The sequence below is a fragment of the Pleurodeles waltl genome, chromosome 8, assembly GCF_031143425.1.
Source record: "Pleurodeles waltl isolate 20211129_DDA chromosome 8, aPleWal1.hap1.20221129, whole genome shotgun sequence".
Taxonomy (NCBI): domain Eukaryota; kingdom Metazoa; phylum Chordata; class Amphibia; order Caudata; family Salamandridae; genus Pleurodeles; species Pleurodeles waltl.
Genome location: NC_090447.1, coordinates 475,146,882 through 475,161,320, shown reverse-complemented (window position 1 = coordinate 475,161,320; position 14,439 = coordinate 475,146,882).

The following is a 14,439-nucleotide window of genomic DNA, read 5'->3' as shown; positions in this document are numbered from 1 at the left end:
GGGCATTGGCGACAGAGGGATCTGCATCCCACAGGACCCAGGAGGCTGAGTCCACTGACGCCGAGGGAACCAGTTGGTCGGAGGGCAATGGGAGCACCACGGCAGAGACAGGAGGCGACAACACACACTCAGATACCTCATCTGATGGAAGCTTCCTGGTGGTGGCAGACACCTCTGTGACCATCCCAGCTGCAGGTACAGCTGCCACCCACCGTACCCGCACCACCCTCCCAGTAGCCCCTCAGCGAGTTGCCTGTGTCCTCTCACCCAGGAGTGTGAGCATCTCCTTCACCCCAGGCACCTCAGGCCCTGCCCCAGTGAGCCCTGCTGCCCTGAGTGAGGAGGCTATTGCCCTCCTGAGATCCATCCCTGTAGGGCAGTCAACCATTATGAATGCCATCCATGGGCTGACATCCAAGATGCAGCAATGCAATGCATTCCAGGAGGGCATCCACAGTGGGTGGTGGCCCAACAGAGATCGATTCAGGCTCTGGTCTCCTCTCTGATGGCAGCCATTGTCCCTGTTCCTACCGTCTCTCCTCCAACTACCATTTCCCATTCCCAGTCTCCTCAACCCCAACCCATCCCATGCACACATAGAGACGAGCATGCACACAAGACAACACACAAGAGTGGCACAGTCAAATACAGGCACCACACTTCATCTCACAAGCACTCATGCAAACACTAGACATTTGCAGACACAACCACATCCACTGTCTCCACTGTACTCCTCCTCCACCTCCCTCACAGTCATGTCCACACTCACACATGAATGCATTGCATCAACATCCACCACCAGCATCACTACACCAAGCAACACACACCTCACTAGCAGACATCTCCACAACATCCCTCCTGCCATGAAGGGGAAGAAGCCCTCGACTCCTGCCAGGAAGGCTAAGGAGCCTGCACATCCTGCCATGAATTGGAAGAAGCCCTCAACCCCTGCCAGGAAGGGTAATGCATCCCCTGTGCCCTCTCCCACCCTGTCTCTCCCCCCTCTTAAAGGACACAAACGCAAGCACACGCACACCCATCAGCCATCCACCTCACATCAGCACACTGGCCACGCACTTACACCCAAGTCCAGCAGACATAAACGTCCAACAACCACTCCCTCAACCTCCACTCCCATCCCTCCTCCCTCATCTCGCCCCATCCCTAAGAAGCTTTATCTTGCCCAACTTGACCTCTTCACTCCCCCTTCCTCTCTGTCCTGCCCATAAGAGCAGGGTCCCAATGACCCAGCCCAGCACCTCAACCAAACAGTCCACGCGGACAGTGGTGGCACCACCTAGTTGTGGTGGCAAGTCAGTGAAGGATCCCACTCCACCAGCCAGAAAGGTTAAGGATCCCACACCTCCTGCCATGAAGGTGAAGGAGCCTGCACCTCCTGCCATGAAGGGGAAGAAGCCCTCGACTCCTGCCAGGAAGGCTAAGGAACCTGCACATCCTGCCATGAATTGGAAGAAGCCCTCAACCCCTGCCAGGAAGGGTAAGGATCCAATGCCTCCTGCCATGAAGGGGAAGAAGACCTCGGCTCCAGCGGAGGCTGTCAGGGTGACACCACCACCACCAGTGGTCATGGTGCCCTGACTGCCACCTGAGGAAGTGCAGCCCTCACCTCCAGCAGAGGCTGCCCAGGAGGCACCTCCACCTGCCAACACAGTGCAGCCCTCACCTCCAGCAGAAGCTGTCAGGGTGACACCACCACCGCCAACACCAGTGGTCATGGGCCCTCACCTTCAGATGACACAGTGTAGCCATCACCACCAGCGGAATCCATGTAGGCCACCCTCCAGGGACTGCTGTACAAGGGGGCTCCTCCAAAAGCAGTGGGCATGTTCCCCACCTAAGAGACTGTGACCTTGCACTCCCCAGCAAGAAAAATGGGCATGGACCCCCCTCCAGGATCAGTGGGAAAGTCACCCACCTGAGAGACTGTTGCCTTGCCGTCCCCAGCAGGGAGAAATGGGCATGGAGCCCCCTCCAGAACCAGTGGGTAAGTCACCCACCTGAGAGACTGTGGCCTTGCACTCCCCAGCACAGAGAAATGGGCAGGTAGCCCCCTCCAGAACCAGTGGGAAAGTCACCCACTCCAGAGACTGTGGCCTTGCGCTTCCCAGCAGAGAGAAATGGGCATGGATCCCCCTCCAAACCAGTAGGAAAGTCACCCACTCCAGAGACTGTGGCCTTGCACTCTCCAGCACAGAGAAATGGGCACAGAGCCCCCTCTAGAAGCTGTGGGAAAGTCGCCCACTCCAGAGACTATAGCCTTGCACTCCCCAGCAGAGAGAAATGGGCATGGAGCCCCCTCCAGAACCAGTGGGAGAGTCACCCACTCCAGAGACTGTGGCCTTGCACTCCCCAGCACAGAGAAATGGGCATGGAGCCCCCTCCAGAACCAGTGGGAAAGTCACCCACTCCAGAGACTGTGGCCTTGCCCTCCGCAGCCGAAAGAAATGGGCATGAAGCCCCCTTCAGAACCAGTGGGAAAGTCACTCACTCCAGCGACTGCGGCCTTGCACTCCCCAGCAGAGAGAAATGGGCATGGAGCCCCCTCCAGAACCAGTGGGAAAGTCACCCACTCCAGAGATTGTGGCCTTGCACTCCCCAACAGAGGGAAATGGGCATGAAGCCCCCTCCAGACCCAGTGGTCTTGTTCCCCTATTTGGTTTAGGTTCCCCCCACCTCCCATCCCCCTGAGGTGCCTGCACACTTGAAAACTGATGCCCCTGCAGAGTTCTATCTGGATGAAGTCAGGATTCAAGTTGGGCCTTGGACTGTACCCTGTGCCCTTGTGGGTCCTTGGTACTTTGGACTGGGCATTGGCCCTTTGTGTACATTTGTACGTATCTGTTTTTCGTACAATTGGTTCTTTTGCTAGCTGTTTACAATCAATACATTCTCATTACTGCATTCTTGTTGTCCTTGCATTATTCTGCCGTGTATCATGTGCCATTGTTTTTCATCTGCAGCTGGCTGTGTATATGGTGTGTGTGTGTTGGGTGTGTGTTGTGCATGTGTTTGTCACTCTCCTTTTCCTCCCTCCCTCCCTTGTGTGCTAGGCAGCTGTACTCACCGTCGCCGTCATTGTTGGCATTGGTGTTCCAGGTGGAGCATAACGTGGATGAGCATTGGGAAGACTTGCAGTTCCAGTTCCATGGCAGCGTTGTTCTTCTCGGTATCTCCGATGGTGAGTCTTTGCTCTTCTGTAATGTGTTTCTGACAGGCTTTTGATGGTTTTGGTACTGCTCCAGAAATCCTGGTGGATTGCAGGGTCAAAATGTGCTGGGTGGTACTTTGTCTTGCTCCTGGCTGTTGCTGGCTGCCACCGTGGTCAGTGGTGTTAACGTTCTGGCGGTTGGTGTGGTACATTGGCTGTCTATGGGAGTTATCTCTGCATGGTCATAATTTGATGGTAATTACTGCCAGCCTGTTGGTGGTAATACCACCACTTTCTCACTCGCCGCCAGGGTCATAATGAGGGCCAAAGTTCTTGAATCCAAAGGTATATATCCAGGAGACAAAGAGAGTAATCCTTCCACCACAAAATCCAAGTGAAAAGTGATCAGGAGATGGACAAAGCACTGGGTGAGCCTATAGGACAGAAACAAGAAGTTGCAGTCTCTGGGGCACCTTCCTGTTTGGAAAAAAAGGCTTCTCACACTAAAAAACAACTTGAAGTGTTCATTAGAGAAGGAAATCCACTCACAAACCTCTTTTTGACTAGGCTTAGATGTATCTTGTGTAGAAAACCTACTTGAGGGACTGTGGCAAGCAACACTTGTTTTGTCACACGAGTAAGCTCAATGTCTTGCACGCTCAATAGCAGCCCAAGACTAATATGGTGCTCATAAGCAAGCATGAAAAGCTAAATCTCTCAAGCATGCCAAAAAAAAAACCTCTGCTTGGTGCTGGATAGTGCAGAATCCAGGAATTCTCCACTACTCTATGTACAGCAAACTGCATGAATTCCAAAAACTCTTCAAGCGGAGCAGAGTTTTCCACCCGAGCCTACTAATTACCCCACATATAACATCTTCTATGAAATAGGTAATAATATCACTGGAACATTTGGTGTAAAATGATTGATGAGAAAACTCTGCATGGCAGGAGCACAAGTTATAGTTACCTTAGGGCATGAGTTATAGTTTCTCAAATTATATATATATATATATATATATATATATATATATTACCTGCCAGTGGCAGTCAGGTAGGATCACTTTTCCGTACAAAAAGCATTTTTTCACTTGCCTATATTCTTGGCACAGCTTAACAAATCTTCATGAAACTTTCCCCAAAATTTGGCAGTTCCGTCAGCTGCTGCCTGGAAAGTTCCTGGGGGATCCGTCCGGGGGGGGCATAGAAAAAAATGCATTTTTCCATAGGGATTTTAAACAGCGATAGCTCAAAAACTAATGAACCGATTTACCCCAAATCTGGCAGGAAGGTAGGTTCTGGTCCAGAAAGAGTGTTTTCTTTATTTTTTTTATTAGGGGTAATTCCGTTCACTAGTTTTTGAGAAATTAAGGGGGAAACAAATTTGTATATCTAGAGACATGAAGGATTCGCGACCCTTAATGATCTTGTGATGTGATCTGATTGGCTGGTAACACTTCAACCACAGAAGCTGTTGAAGTGTTTTAGCCATCTTGGGACTTGGCTAAAGCTGAGTCCCAAAAACAAAAAAAAAAGGGGCCAGGGTACGAACACCCTGACCCCTTAGCTCTGGTGCTGGGGTCCCAAAGGGCTAAAAAGCATTTCGTTTTAATTTTATGATTCGAGAGGCGGTGGATCTGCTAATCCGCTCATAAAATAAACAAAAAGAAAAAAATTAAAGTGGGGGGCCTCCTGACCCCCTCCCGCTACCCCAGGGACCACAACCTCCCCAGGGCTCATTTTCTTTGGATGCAGGGTGGGCTCTGGGCCCCCTCCCGCTACCCTGGGGACCACCACCTCCCAGGAGTGATCTGGTAATAAATGCGGGGGCCCTGTGGAACCCCTGCTGCCACGGGGACCACCAAACCCCATCGCAAGACTAGTTGCAGCAAGGGGGCCAAAAGGTCCCCCATCCCCCAGGCAAATGTTTAAAAAAATAAAGGGTGTCTGTTTCGGACCTTCATGCCCCCGGGACCATTATCCCCAGAGGCTAAGATCTCGTTGGAGTGGGGCCACACGGCCCTCCTCGAGGAGCCCCTGATTGCCCTGGCTTTGTTTAAATACATTTATTTTGTTAAATGTAACAAAAATATCCTATTCTAAATATATGAGATATTAAAGACTAAAACAAATCTCTCTTTCTGTCTTTCAGTCAATTGCTTCCACTCACACACCCACTCAGACACTTATGCACCCACTCACAGACCCACTTAGACACTCACGCACCCACTCACAGACCCACTGACACCCTCATACAGCCACTCACAGACCCGCGCACAGACTGGGGCATCCACTAAAACACTGATGTACGCACTCTCACACCCAGACAGACAATCTGACAGCCACTTTCACCCCCACATACTGTACACCCTCTCACACGTATTCTCGCACCCAGAGGAGCTGTGGCTAACTCCTGCCATGCACTGTAAAAGGGCTGTGCACAGCATGGGTTTAGGTGGTTGGGAAATGTTGGCCGCAGGGTCTGGCTGCAGCCCAAATCTTGTGGGCAGCCTTCCCTGCGCATGGGTGAGGACGTGCACGGTTGGGTGCTTAGAGGGGGGTTGGCCTCCCTGTGGCCAAACGCCGTCACGCACGGACAAAGGTCATGCGCGGCAGTGGTTGGATTATAGTATGGCAATTAAAATTACTAAAAGTTAAAAAAAACTTAGAAATTCACTGAAAAAATAAAGGTTACTTGGATTTTATAGTTAGGTTCTGAATTTACTTGTAGAAAACCATAGAAATTCAGCAGTTATAGGTACCTCAGCTAACTATAATTGGCACTCCTGTAATGCACTCCTTATGACTTCACATATTACATCACTCATGACATGGTCAGTGACATCAGTGACATCACTGATGACATTATTGGACACATCTCATATGAGATCACTGATGACATCACTGATTCCCTTGTGTTCTACTGCAGCCTCCCAGAGTATCCTAAAGAACTAGTAGAGTTCTACCAGCCTTACTTATGACAAAATTGTGGCATACCTGAAGCCAGCTTGATTGAACTAAACTGGTAAAACTTGAAACATTCAATTTAGAAAACAACAAAAGGAGAGGTTATAATTATTACAGGCATTATGATTAGTTCTGTAGAAGAAAAGTAGGACATATTTTAAGTGAGTTTTCAAATATCTTCCTCTTCTATTTAATTAAAACATTCTGACATGTAGACTGAAAAATGCACATTCTGAATGTATGCCAAAAGTGTGGTACATCTGACAGCCATCTTGATGGAATCGAAGTGGAAATCTGAAAACATTTCCTACTGAGAATGCTGCAGTAAATGAAGACTTTAGGGAGCTTCATAACAAAGGAGTCTCCCAAGATAGCCACCAAAGGAAAATAAACCCAAATGTAGCACAAATAATACCCAAATATAGCCAAATGGCAGAAGTGTGCTAAACACCTTTTTTTTTGCACTTTAACATAGCCCGGACTTGACTCAAATGAATCGGAGTGCTTTACATAGGCATCAGTTACATTACACTAAAACACATTCCTTTTGGGCTTTCAGCATGGGCAGATTAGTTGATTTGCCCAGAGTCACAAGATGTTGAGCTGACGTTGAACCTCAACCAGGTTCTCCAATTGCAAAGTCTGCTGCACTGGCCATAACATCACATTCTCTCCCCTAAGTGCAACATATAATCAAATGATCAACTGGTTAAAATATATCAAGATAGCAAATATTTTAAAAGTGCTTTGTCTCAATTTGAGAAATGATTAAATATGTCCTCATTTTTGTTTTTTAGAGCAATAACCATAATTTGTATGGAAATAACACCCTCTCATTTTTATAATTTCTAAATTAAATGCTTTTGGTATTACAGTTTTAAAAGATGACATCAGGTGTGCCACACTTTTGTAATAAATATAGAATGTTAGCCATCTAGTTGCTCATTAAAATACTGTGGGAAGCAAATATCAGGAGCACAGCCTTGGATAATTGAGGGCAGGGAGGAGGGTACAGAGACAACAAGTGGACCCCACTGGGCAGGTGGGAGTGACAGCTGCAGCACAAGGAACCACTGATGGCAAGGGAAAGGGGGGGAGGGTCAAAAACCAACCATGTAGGACAGGCAAGAGAGGCTGACGGAATATAACAGACAAATGAGGGCAGTACAACCATACATGCCAACAGATCCGATTCAGTCAGGAGACTGCTGATGTTTTTAAGCTCAAAAGGGCTTAAATGTATCTGTCTCCTGCCTAAAATATCATCTTTTTCAATGTAAGTCAATGTGGAAAATTAATTCCCTAGGTTTTCTCTTCAAAATCTCCCTCCTACTAAGTTCAAATTGTTGGCAAGAATGGCACACTGGATCACTAAAGGCAAGAGTAATGGGATAGGGATATGGACTTGGATAACAGAGGGCAGGAGGGAGATAGGCAGGGGCACCAAACTGACCTTTCAGGGCAGATGTGAAGGGTTGCAGCAGCACAATGTACCACACAAGGCAAGTGGGACAGCATTGCAGCACAATGGACCATAGAAAGAAATGGGGAGGGGACCAGGCTATGCACATAGACAACAGAGAGCAGAGGGGAAAAGAGGCAAGGGCAACAAGCAGACCATACCCAACAGACAGGAGGGACAGATGCATCATAACGGACCATGAAGGGCAGGGGCAGGGTGACAACAATAGATCAGACAAGGCAGGAGGGAAAGGATAGGGATCTCCACATGGGAAAAGGAGGGCAGGGGGCCAGGGGACAGGGCTGGAGCAGCAGGCTGACCATGGAGGGCAGACTGGATGGGCCCTGGAAACACAACACACCATGGAGGGCAACAGGGAGACTATAATGGCATACGCACAGACAATGGAAGAAAAGTGGGAGGGGCTCAGGGGCAACAAGATGACCACACAAGGCAGGAGTGAGGTGCTGTGGCAGCACAGAAGGCCAAGTATGGCAAGCAAGAGGGTAAGTGGCAGCACAACGGCCATGGTGGGCAAGAGGGAGGGGCAGGGGCATGCACCAAGGACCACAGAGGACAGAAGGGATTGGTAGGGGCCAGACACAAGCAAGAGAGGGCAGGGAAGGAGCTTTACAACAGATGATGCAGGGTAGGCAGGAGGAAGCATTGCAGGGCAACAGAGCATGGATGGCAGAAGGGAGTGTCAGCAAAATGGACCATGAGGACAGCAGGGAAGGGATGGGGCATGGAACACAGACAGACAGGGGAGATTTTGCAGGGACAGGCAGTAGTCTTCTGACCATGCCAGGCAAGTGGGAGGGGCAGTAAAAGCTCAGCAGAACACTCAGAGTAGATGGAAGGGGCAGTGGCAAGTCCATGGAAGATGGGAGCAGGGGCAAGCACACAGACATAGTAGGGCAGGGGGAAGAAGGGTAGAAACAACAGGCTAAGCACTGAGGCTAAGCAGAAGGGCAGTGATGAGTCATAGCATTGGGCAATGGAGGTGAGGCAGAGTAGGCAGGGACATCAAGCTAACACACTAGACCATGCAGAGCAAGAGGGAGGGGTTTGGTGCATGGACTCGGAAAACAGAGGGTAGGGAGGAGGTGGATGGGGCATCAACTGTTCACGGCAGACAGAAAGGGCAGTGTCAAAACAACAGCCACACAGGGCTGTAATGAGGGAGCAGGGGCATGGACTTGGGCAATGGATGGCAAGGAGGAAGGGGAATTGGAGAAGCAAGCCTAGGTGGGGGAAGCACAATGCTAGGCCCCGCGTCCAACTCCCCCAAACATGCATTGCGATTGGTATTTTACTTAATGTTAAAAAAAATAACTAGAAATGAATTTAAAAAACAATGGTCACAGGGACATTACAAATAGGAAAAAGAATGAAAGTCACTAAAGTTCCAAAGGTCGCAGGGATGTTATAGTTAGGTTTAGATATTACATGCACAAAATCTTAGAAATTGAGCTGTTATACTTAGTTACAGTTAGCTATTTAAAGTAACTATAACTCACACCCTCACCATACACTGCTAATTATCCCAGATATTGCATCACTCCTGACATCTTCTATGACATCATTGACAATATCACTGTAACGTTTGCTGTAAAATTATTGATGAGAAAACTGTGCATGACTATAACACTGAATTTCCTTGGTTTTGTGCATGTAAAATTTGAACCTAACTGCAACATCCCTGTAACCTTTGGTTTCTTAGTGAGTTTCTATGGTTTTTGATAATTCTTACCCCTCCATGTAACCTTTGTTTTTTTCAGTGAATATATATATATATATTCTTCTTAGACAATTGTGAAATTCAATTCACCATTCATCTGTATCCCAGCACATCGTCTCCATATCATTCCTCCTGGATAGAAATGTCCATTGTTCATGGTTCTATTATGTCATATTTATTGAACAAAGTGTTTCGTGCCACAAGGAGATGTCTACGGGTTTTGGATAATGGCTTCAGCTGGGCACTCCCCCCACTGCACACAAACACCCAAACACATCAATAGTCCTATATCTATTACTACTACCTTGCATGTTGGAGCCACCAATACCACCATCTTATGACGTGCAAAGAATGTATTCAGCAATACTGAAAATATGAATATGAAGTTTCCAAATCATTTGCACAATGCAGTATATTGGACCTACATTTTGTATAAAATATCAGAATTTTTTAACATGCAAATAAAAGTCCAATATTCAATTTTAGTAACTCATTAGTCCTATGTCTATCACTTCTGTGTTACATGTCAGAGCTGCCAGTGTCGCCATCTTACAGTATACAAACAGTTCAATTGACAGTACTGAGAATATGAAGTCCCCAAGATATTTGCACACTGCAATATATTGAACTTACATTTCATCTAACATATTAAAAATCATTAACATCCACATCAAGTCCAATATTAAATTTTAGAAACTTACAAATAATCTGGCCATAAAGTGACATTTGCATATAGATATGGAGATGTCCACAGACATTAAATAAAGTGACAAGTGCATATACAGGTTAACAATGCTGTGACAGTTCTTTTTTAAGTGGATCACATTATGTCCACATGTTGTTGCTTGAAAAGAAAATTTCAAACAGTCAGCAGTTCATAAATCTTTTGTCTTTTGCTGTGGCTATGTGTATTATCATCAAGGGTTCTACCATCTAATAGTCAAAGGCAATGTAATAAACAGTCTAATTCGCAATTCCTAAACTTGTTTGCACATTACAATCCATAGAACATATGTTCTACTATGATATGACAAGTACCAAAGAAGTCCAAAGGAATTAGTAGCATATGATTATAATAAAGTGCATATATCTTGACGTTAAAGTGAAACATGCATATAAACCCACAGGAAGTAGCAGCATATGATTATAATAAAGCACAGCTACCTTGATTTTAAAGGGACACATGCATATAAATCCTAACATCCTATTGACATTCTGGTCTCGATAAGTCACAGAGCTGTCTCACTTCTGAGGTCAAAACATCCTGCTCCTGGTATATCTTATCATTTAAATGTCCATATCTTCCTCACATATTGACCACTCTCTGTATTCAATGGCCATATTTGCACATATCAAAAAAGTGACTAATGTACCTCATACCCAGGATGTGGAAATATCAATACCACAAACATTTTAGATGGTAAGCACATGGTCCTTTGTCAATGACAGTGACATATGCTGCGCAAAATGCAATACGTATTAAATATCTGAATTGCCCAAATGTGCAAATGCATGTCGAATGAAAATAGCCAATGCCACACAACTATTAGCAATTCAAGGACCACATATTCAGATGAAGTGTTCTTCAAGCAAAGACATTGTATTTTTACACTAAATATAGCTCGTCTCTGGGAGATGTGTATATAGACTCATACACCATATTGCCCTTTATCCTGTCTCCTAAATATATGGATGAAAATGCACAGTATTTTACATAATTTACAATGCCATTTACCATATGATTTGTTGAAGACAATTATGCCTAATTGACACTTTCCGACTATTAACTACTCTCTGGCATCCTCCTACTTCACAAAGTCCTCAATATGTGACATCTTCCACTATAAAAGATTAAAACAATTACAGACAATCAACTTAAAATCGCCATCCAACAATGTATAAACCCCCAAAGTACTTGTGACACCCAACAGTTAAAATATCTTGCAACATCAATCCTCATTAATACTTTTTTCTTATTCCAAATGCACAGTACACTAATCTAACACCCGAGAGACATGCAACATATGACAAGAATTTTTGCATTTATACATTAAACAGTTCCCTGGGATAGACACAATAAATCTGAGCCCAGAGTTATATGGTGTCCCTTATGGTTGTAACCACTGGCTATTCTCTATTGATGTGCATTTAATTCTGCATCTAGATTATGTCCTCATAGCTTTTCAAACCCCCACCCCTCCTCAAATGTCTCAAAACTTGCATGTTCACAGTATATTTACAAGTTTTACAGTGGCCACATCCACAAAAAAACAAACTTTCATCAGCCATGATATTTTCTCATATCCAACAAACAAACTCTCAGTTAACAAATCTCCAAATGAACTGGCTTTCCGAAATGTGATTTGGGGATGCTGGCCAATCTTTGTTTTCATGTGTGATGCAGAACATGCCAATTACAATTTAAAATGTCTTTAAGTACCAAATGCTGAGGTTTAAATTCCAAAAACAATCTAGGTTGAAGCATATCATCATCCATTCATTCATTATGATGGCGATGTGTAAAGAGCAAATCCACCCTTTTTTCATTTCACCCTGCTATAATCATCCGTGAGAACTTTCTGTGGATATCCACAATCCAGAAATCTGTGCATCATCACCAGTGTTTCATTCTCAAATGCTACAGCACTAGAGCATATCCTGCGAGCTTGCAGGAACTGCCATAGGGGAAGCTCCATTTCAGTGCCCTTGGATGCCTGCTATTGCCATGTAGAATTGTATTTCATGATGTAGGTTCACGAAACACTGATGTTTCCAATTTTTCATCCCTAACCTCGAGGATAAACATCCAGAAACTCAATTTACTAAGCTACTAAGTGTATGTTCAAGTTTTTATCATTCAATATGCCAATGTATTCTTGTAATATGCTCTCTTGTCCATCCCATATAAGGAACAAATCATCAGTGAAGCATACCCAGAGCACTACTTTCACCATATATACGCACGCTCATCAGACCATGCCTCCCACCACTGCATGTAAAGGTTGGCATATAGGTCAGAGCAAATGATGCTCCCATTGCCGTACCTTGTTTTTGAAGATAATACTCATTGTTAAATAGAAAAATGTTATGTGTTAGCCAGAATGATAGCACAGCATAGTCATCAACATCTCTTGGTGCTCTGCAAGCTCAATGGGGCATAATATCTACATGCTTCGATATCAAAATCATGCTTAATAGATGTATAAAGGGGTGAGACATCAATAGTCACTAAGAAGTAGCTGGGTTGCTAGGGAATACTGTTTTTGTTGGATAAGAACTCTGTTATATCCCGTAAATATGATGGAAGTTCAATAACATAGGGACATTAAAAAAGTCCAAAGTGCCTATCATTCTTATCATCGGTCTCAAATGGAGTACAACTATGTTTTTATGAATCTTCGGTAAAAAGTAGATGCAGGGAATCTTTGGAAAGTCTCCACTTTCAAGTATCTGTATTTATCATACTTAATAAGTTTGAAATCTAACCACTCATTCAACATCTAAAAATAACTTCTTTGTTCGACCAGTGACCCTCCCTGGCAGGCCCCAGTTCCCCTCCCCCCCCAGCACCTTGAGACCCACACGGGTGAGTAGCGTGCTCTACAAATGTCTTTGATTGATTGATTGATCTGAAATAGGGTTTCTTTTGAGTTTCTCACAATGGTCACTCTTATTGAGTTGGTTCTCAACTTCCTTTATAAATTACTCAACATCCATAATTACTGTATTCCACCTTTATCCAAGGGCTTGATAATAATAGATTAATTATTTCTGAGTATACTGATTTCCTTCCCATTCTTGGGGGAGAAGTTTCTGTTCAGGTTGAATCTTTTAGTTCCTTTAGTTCTGTTCTTTTTTATCCATAGTTTGTCCATGTCACTAACCACCAACTCATAAAAAATATCAATATGATTTCCACTCGGCAATTGGGGATTACATTTGCTAGATGGCTTAAGATGACTAATGATTGAATGATCAGTGGCGCAGCCAATGGATCTGAACCTCTCCAGATCCATATTTCCACTAACGGCACCAAAATGATCATCCTGTGCAATTTCATTTGTCAAGTCATTAATAACCACAAGATCACGAATATCTTTAATTAAAAAAAAACTACATATATATATATATATATATATATATATATATATTTTTTTTTTTAAATTGAAATAACTAAGAAATTAATTGATTTATAATGAATCATCAGATATTATTCTAAGCCCCCAGCCTTCATTGCCTTAGTGATGGTTTACTGTACATGATGCTGGATTTACTCCAGATTAGATCTGCAGTACATTCATTGGTGTTCACTACTGTTTTGGGTCATTTTTGGCAGTAGGGACTATAGAAGTGCAAATTGTGAATAACAATGGGATTTCTCTTGTGGATGTGTGTTTGCCCCTCCAGAATCCTTCCTTGGCCCACTATAATCTGTTCACTACACTCTACATTACTCCTCCCTAACCCCTCCCATTTAGTATTAAACGTGCCCCTGTTAGAAATTGGGAGCCTCATTTACAAGAACTGACACATTGTGTGTTGTGGTAGCCATGAGTCAAAAATACTTGCGCTTTGGTGTGACAGAATCCTACGACATGGAAGCACTGTATTTACAGTACGCGGCACCTTGGCATAAGAATCGAGCTTGCGTAAAAAATAATGATGCATCTGTGTGTGCCTTGTCACAGGGACATCTGCTACTGCTACAAAAGTGATTCAGTTCTGACTTGCGGCATATAAGGTGATGCAAATTGGCCCTACTTCACTTGTGAGAGAAGAATGCATCATAAAAGTAAAAAACAATGACTCATTGATGGGAAAAAATGACATAATTCAATGAAGGCAACCTTGGATCAGACAGCAGCCAACAGACACAAGGACAACAACCCCAGCACCGGCCAGGATGTCCAGACAGACTTCCAGGGGAAGAGGAACGGGAAGTACAACTTCAGTGAGGAAGAGAATTACATCTTGATCAGTGAGGTGACAGAGCACCAACATTAGCTCTTGGTCACCTCCATTTTCCCAATAGGGAGGAAAGAAGCCATTTGGCAGTCCATCGTGGGGAATGTCAACAATGTGGGACAAGCAAAGAGGACCG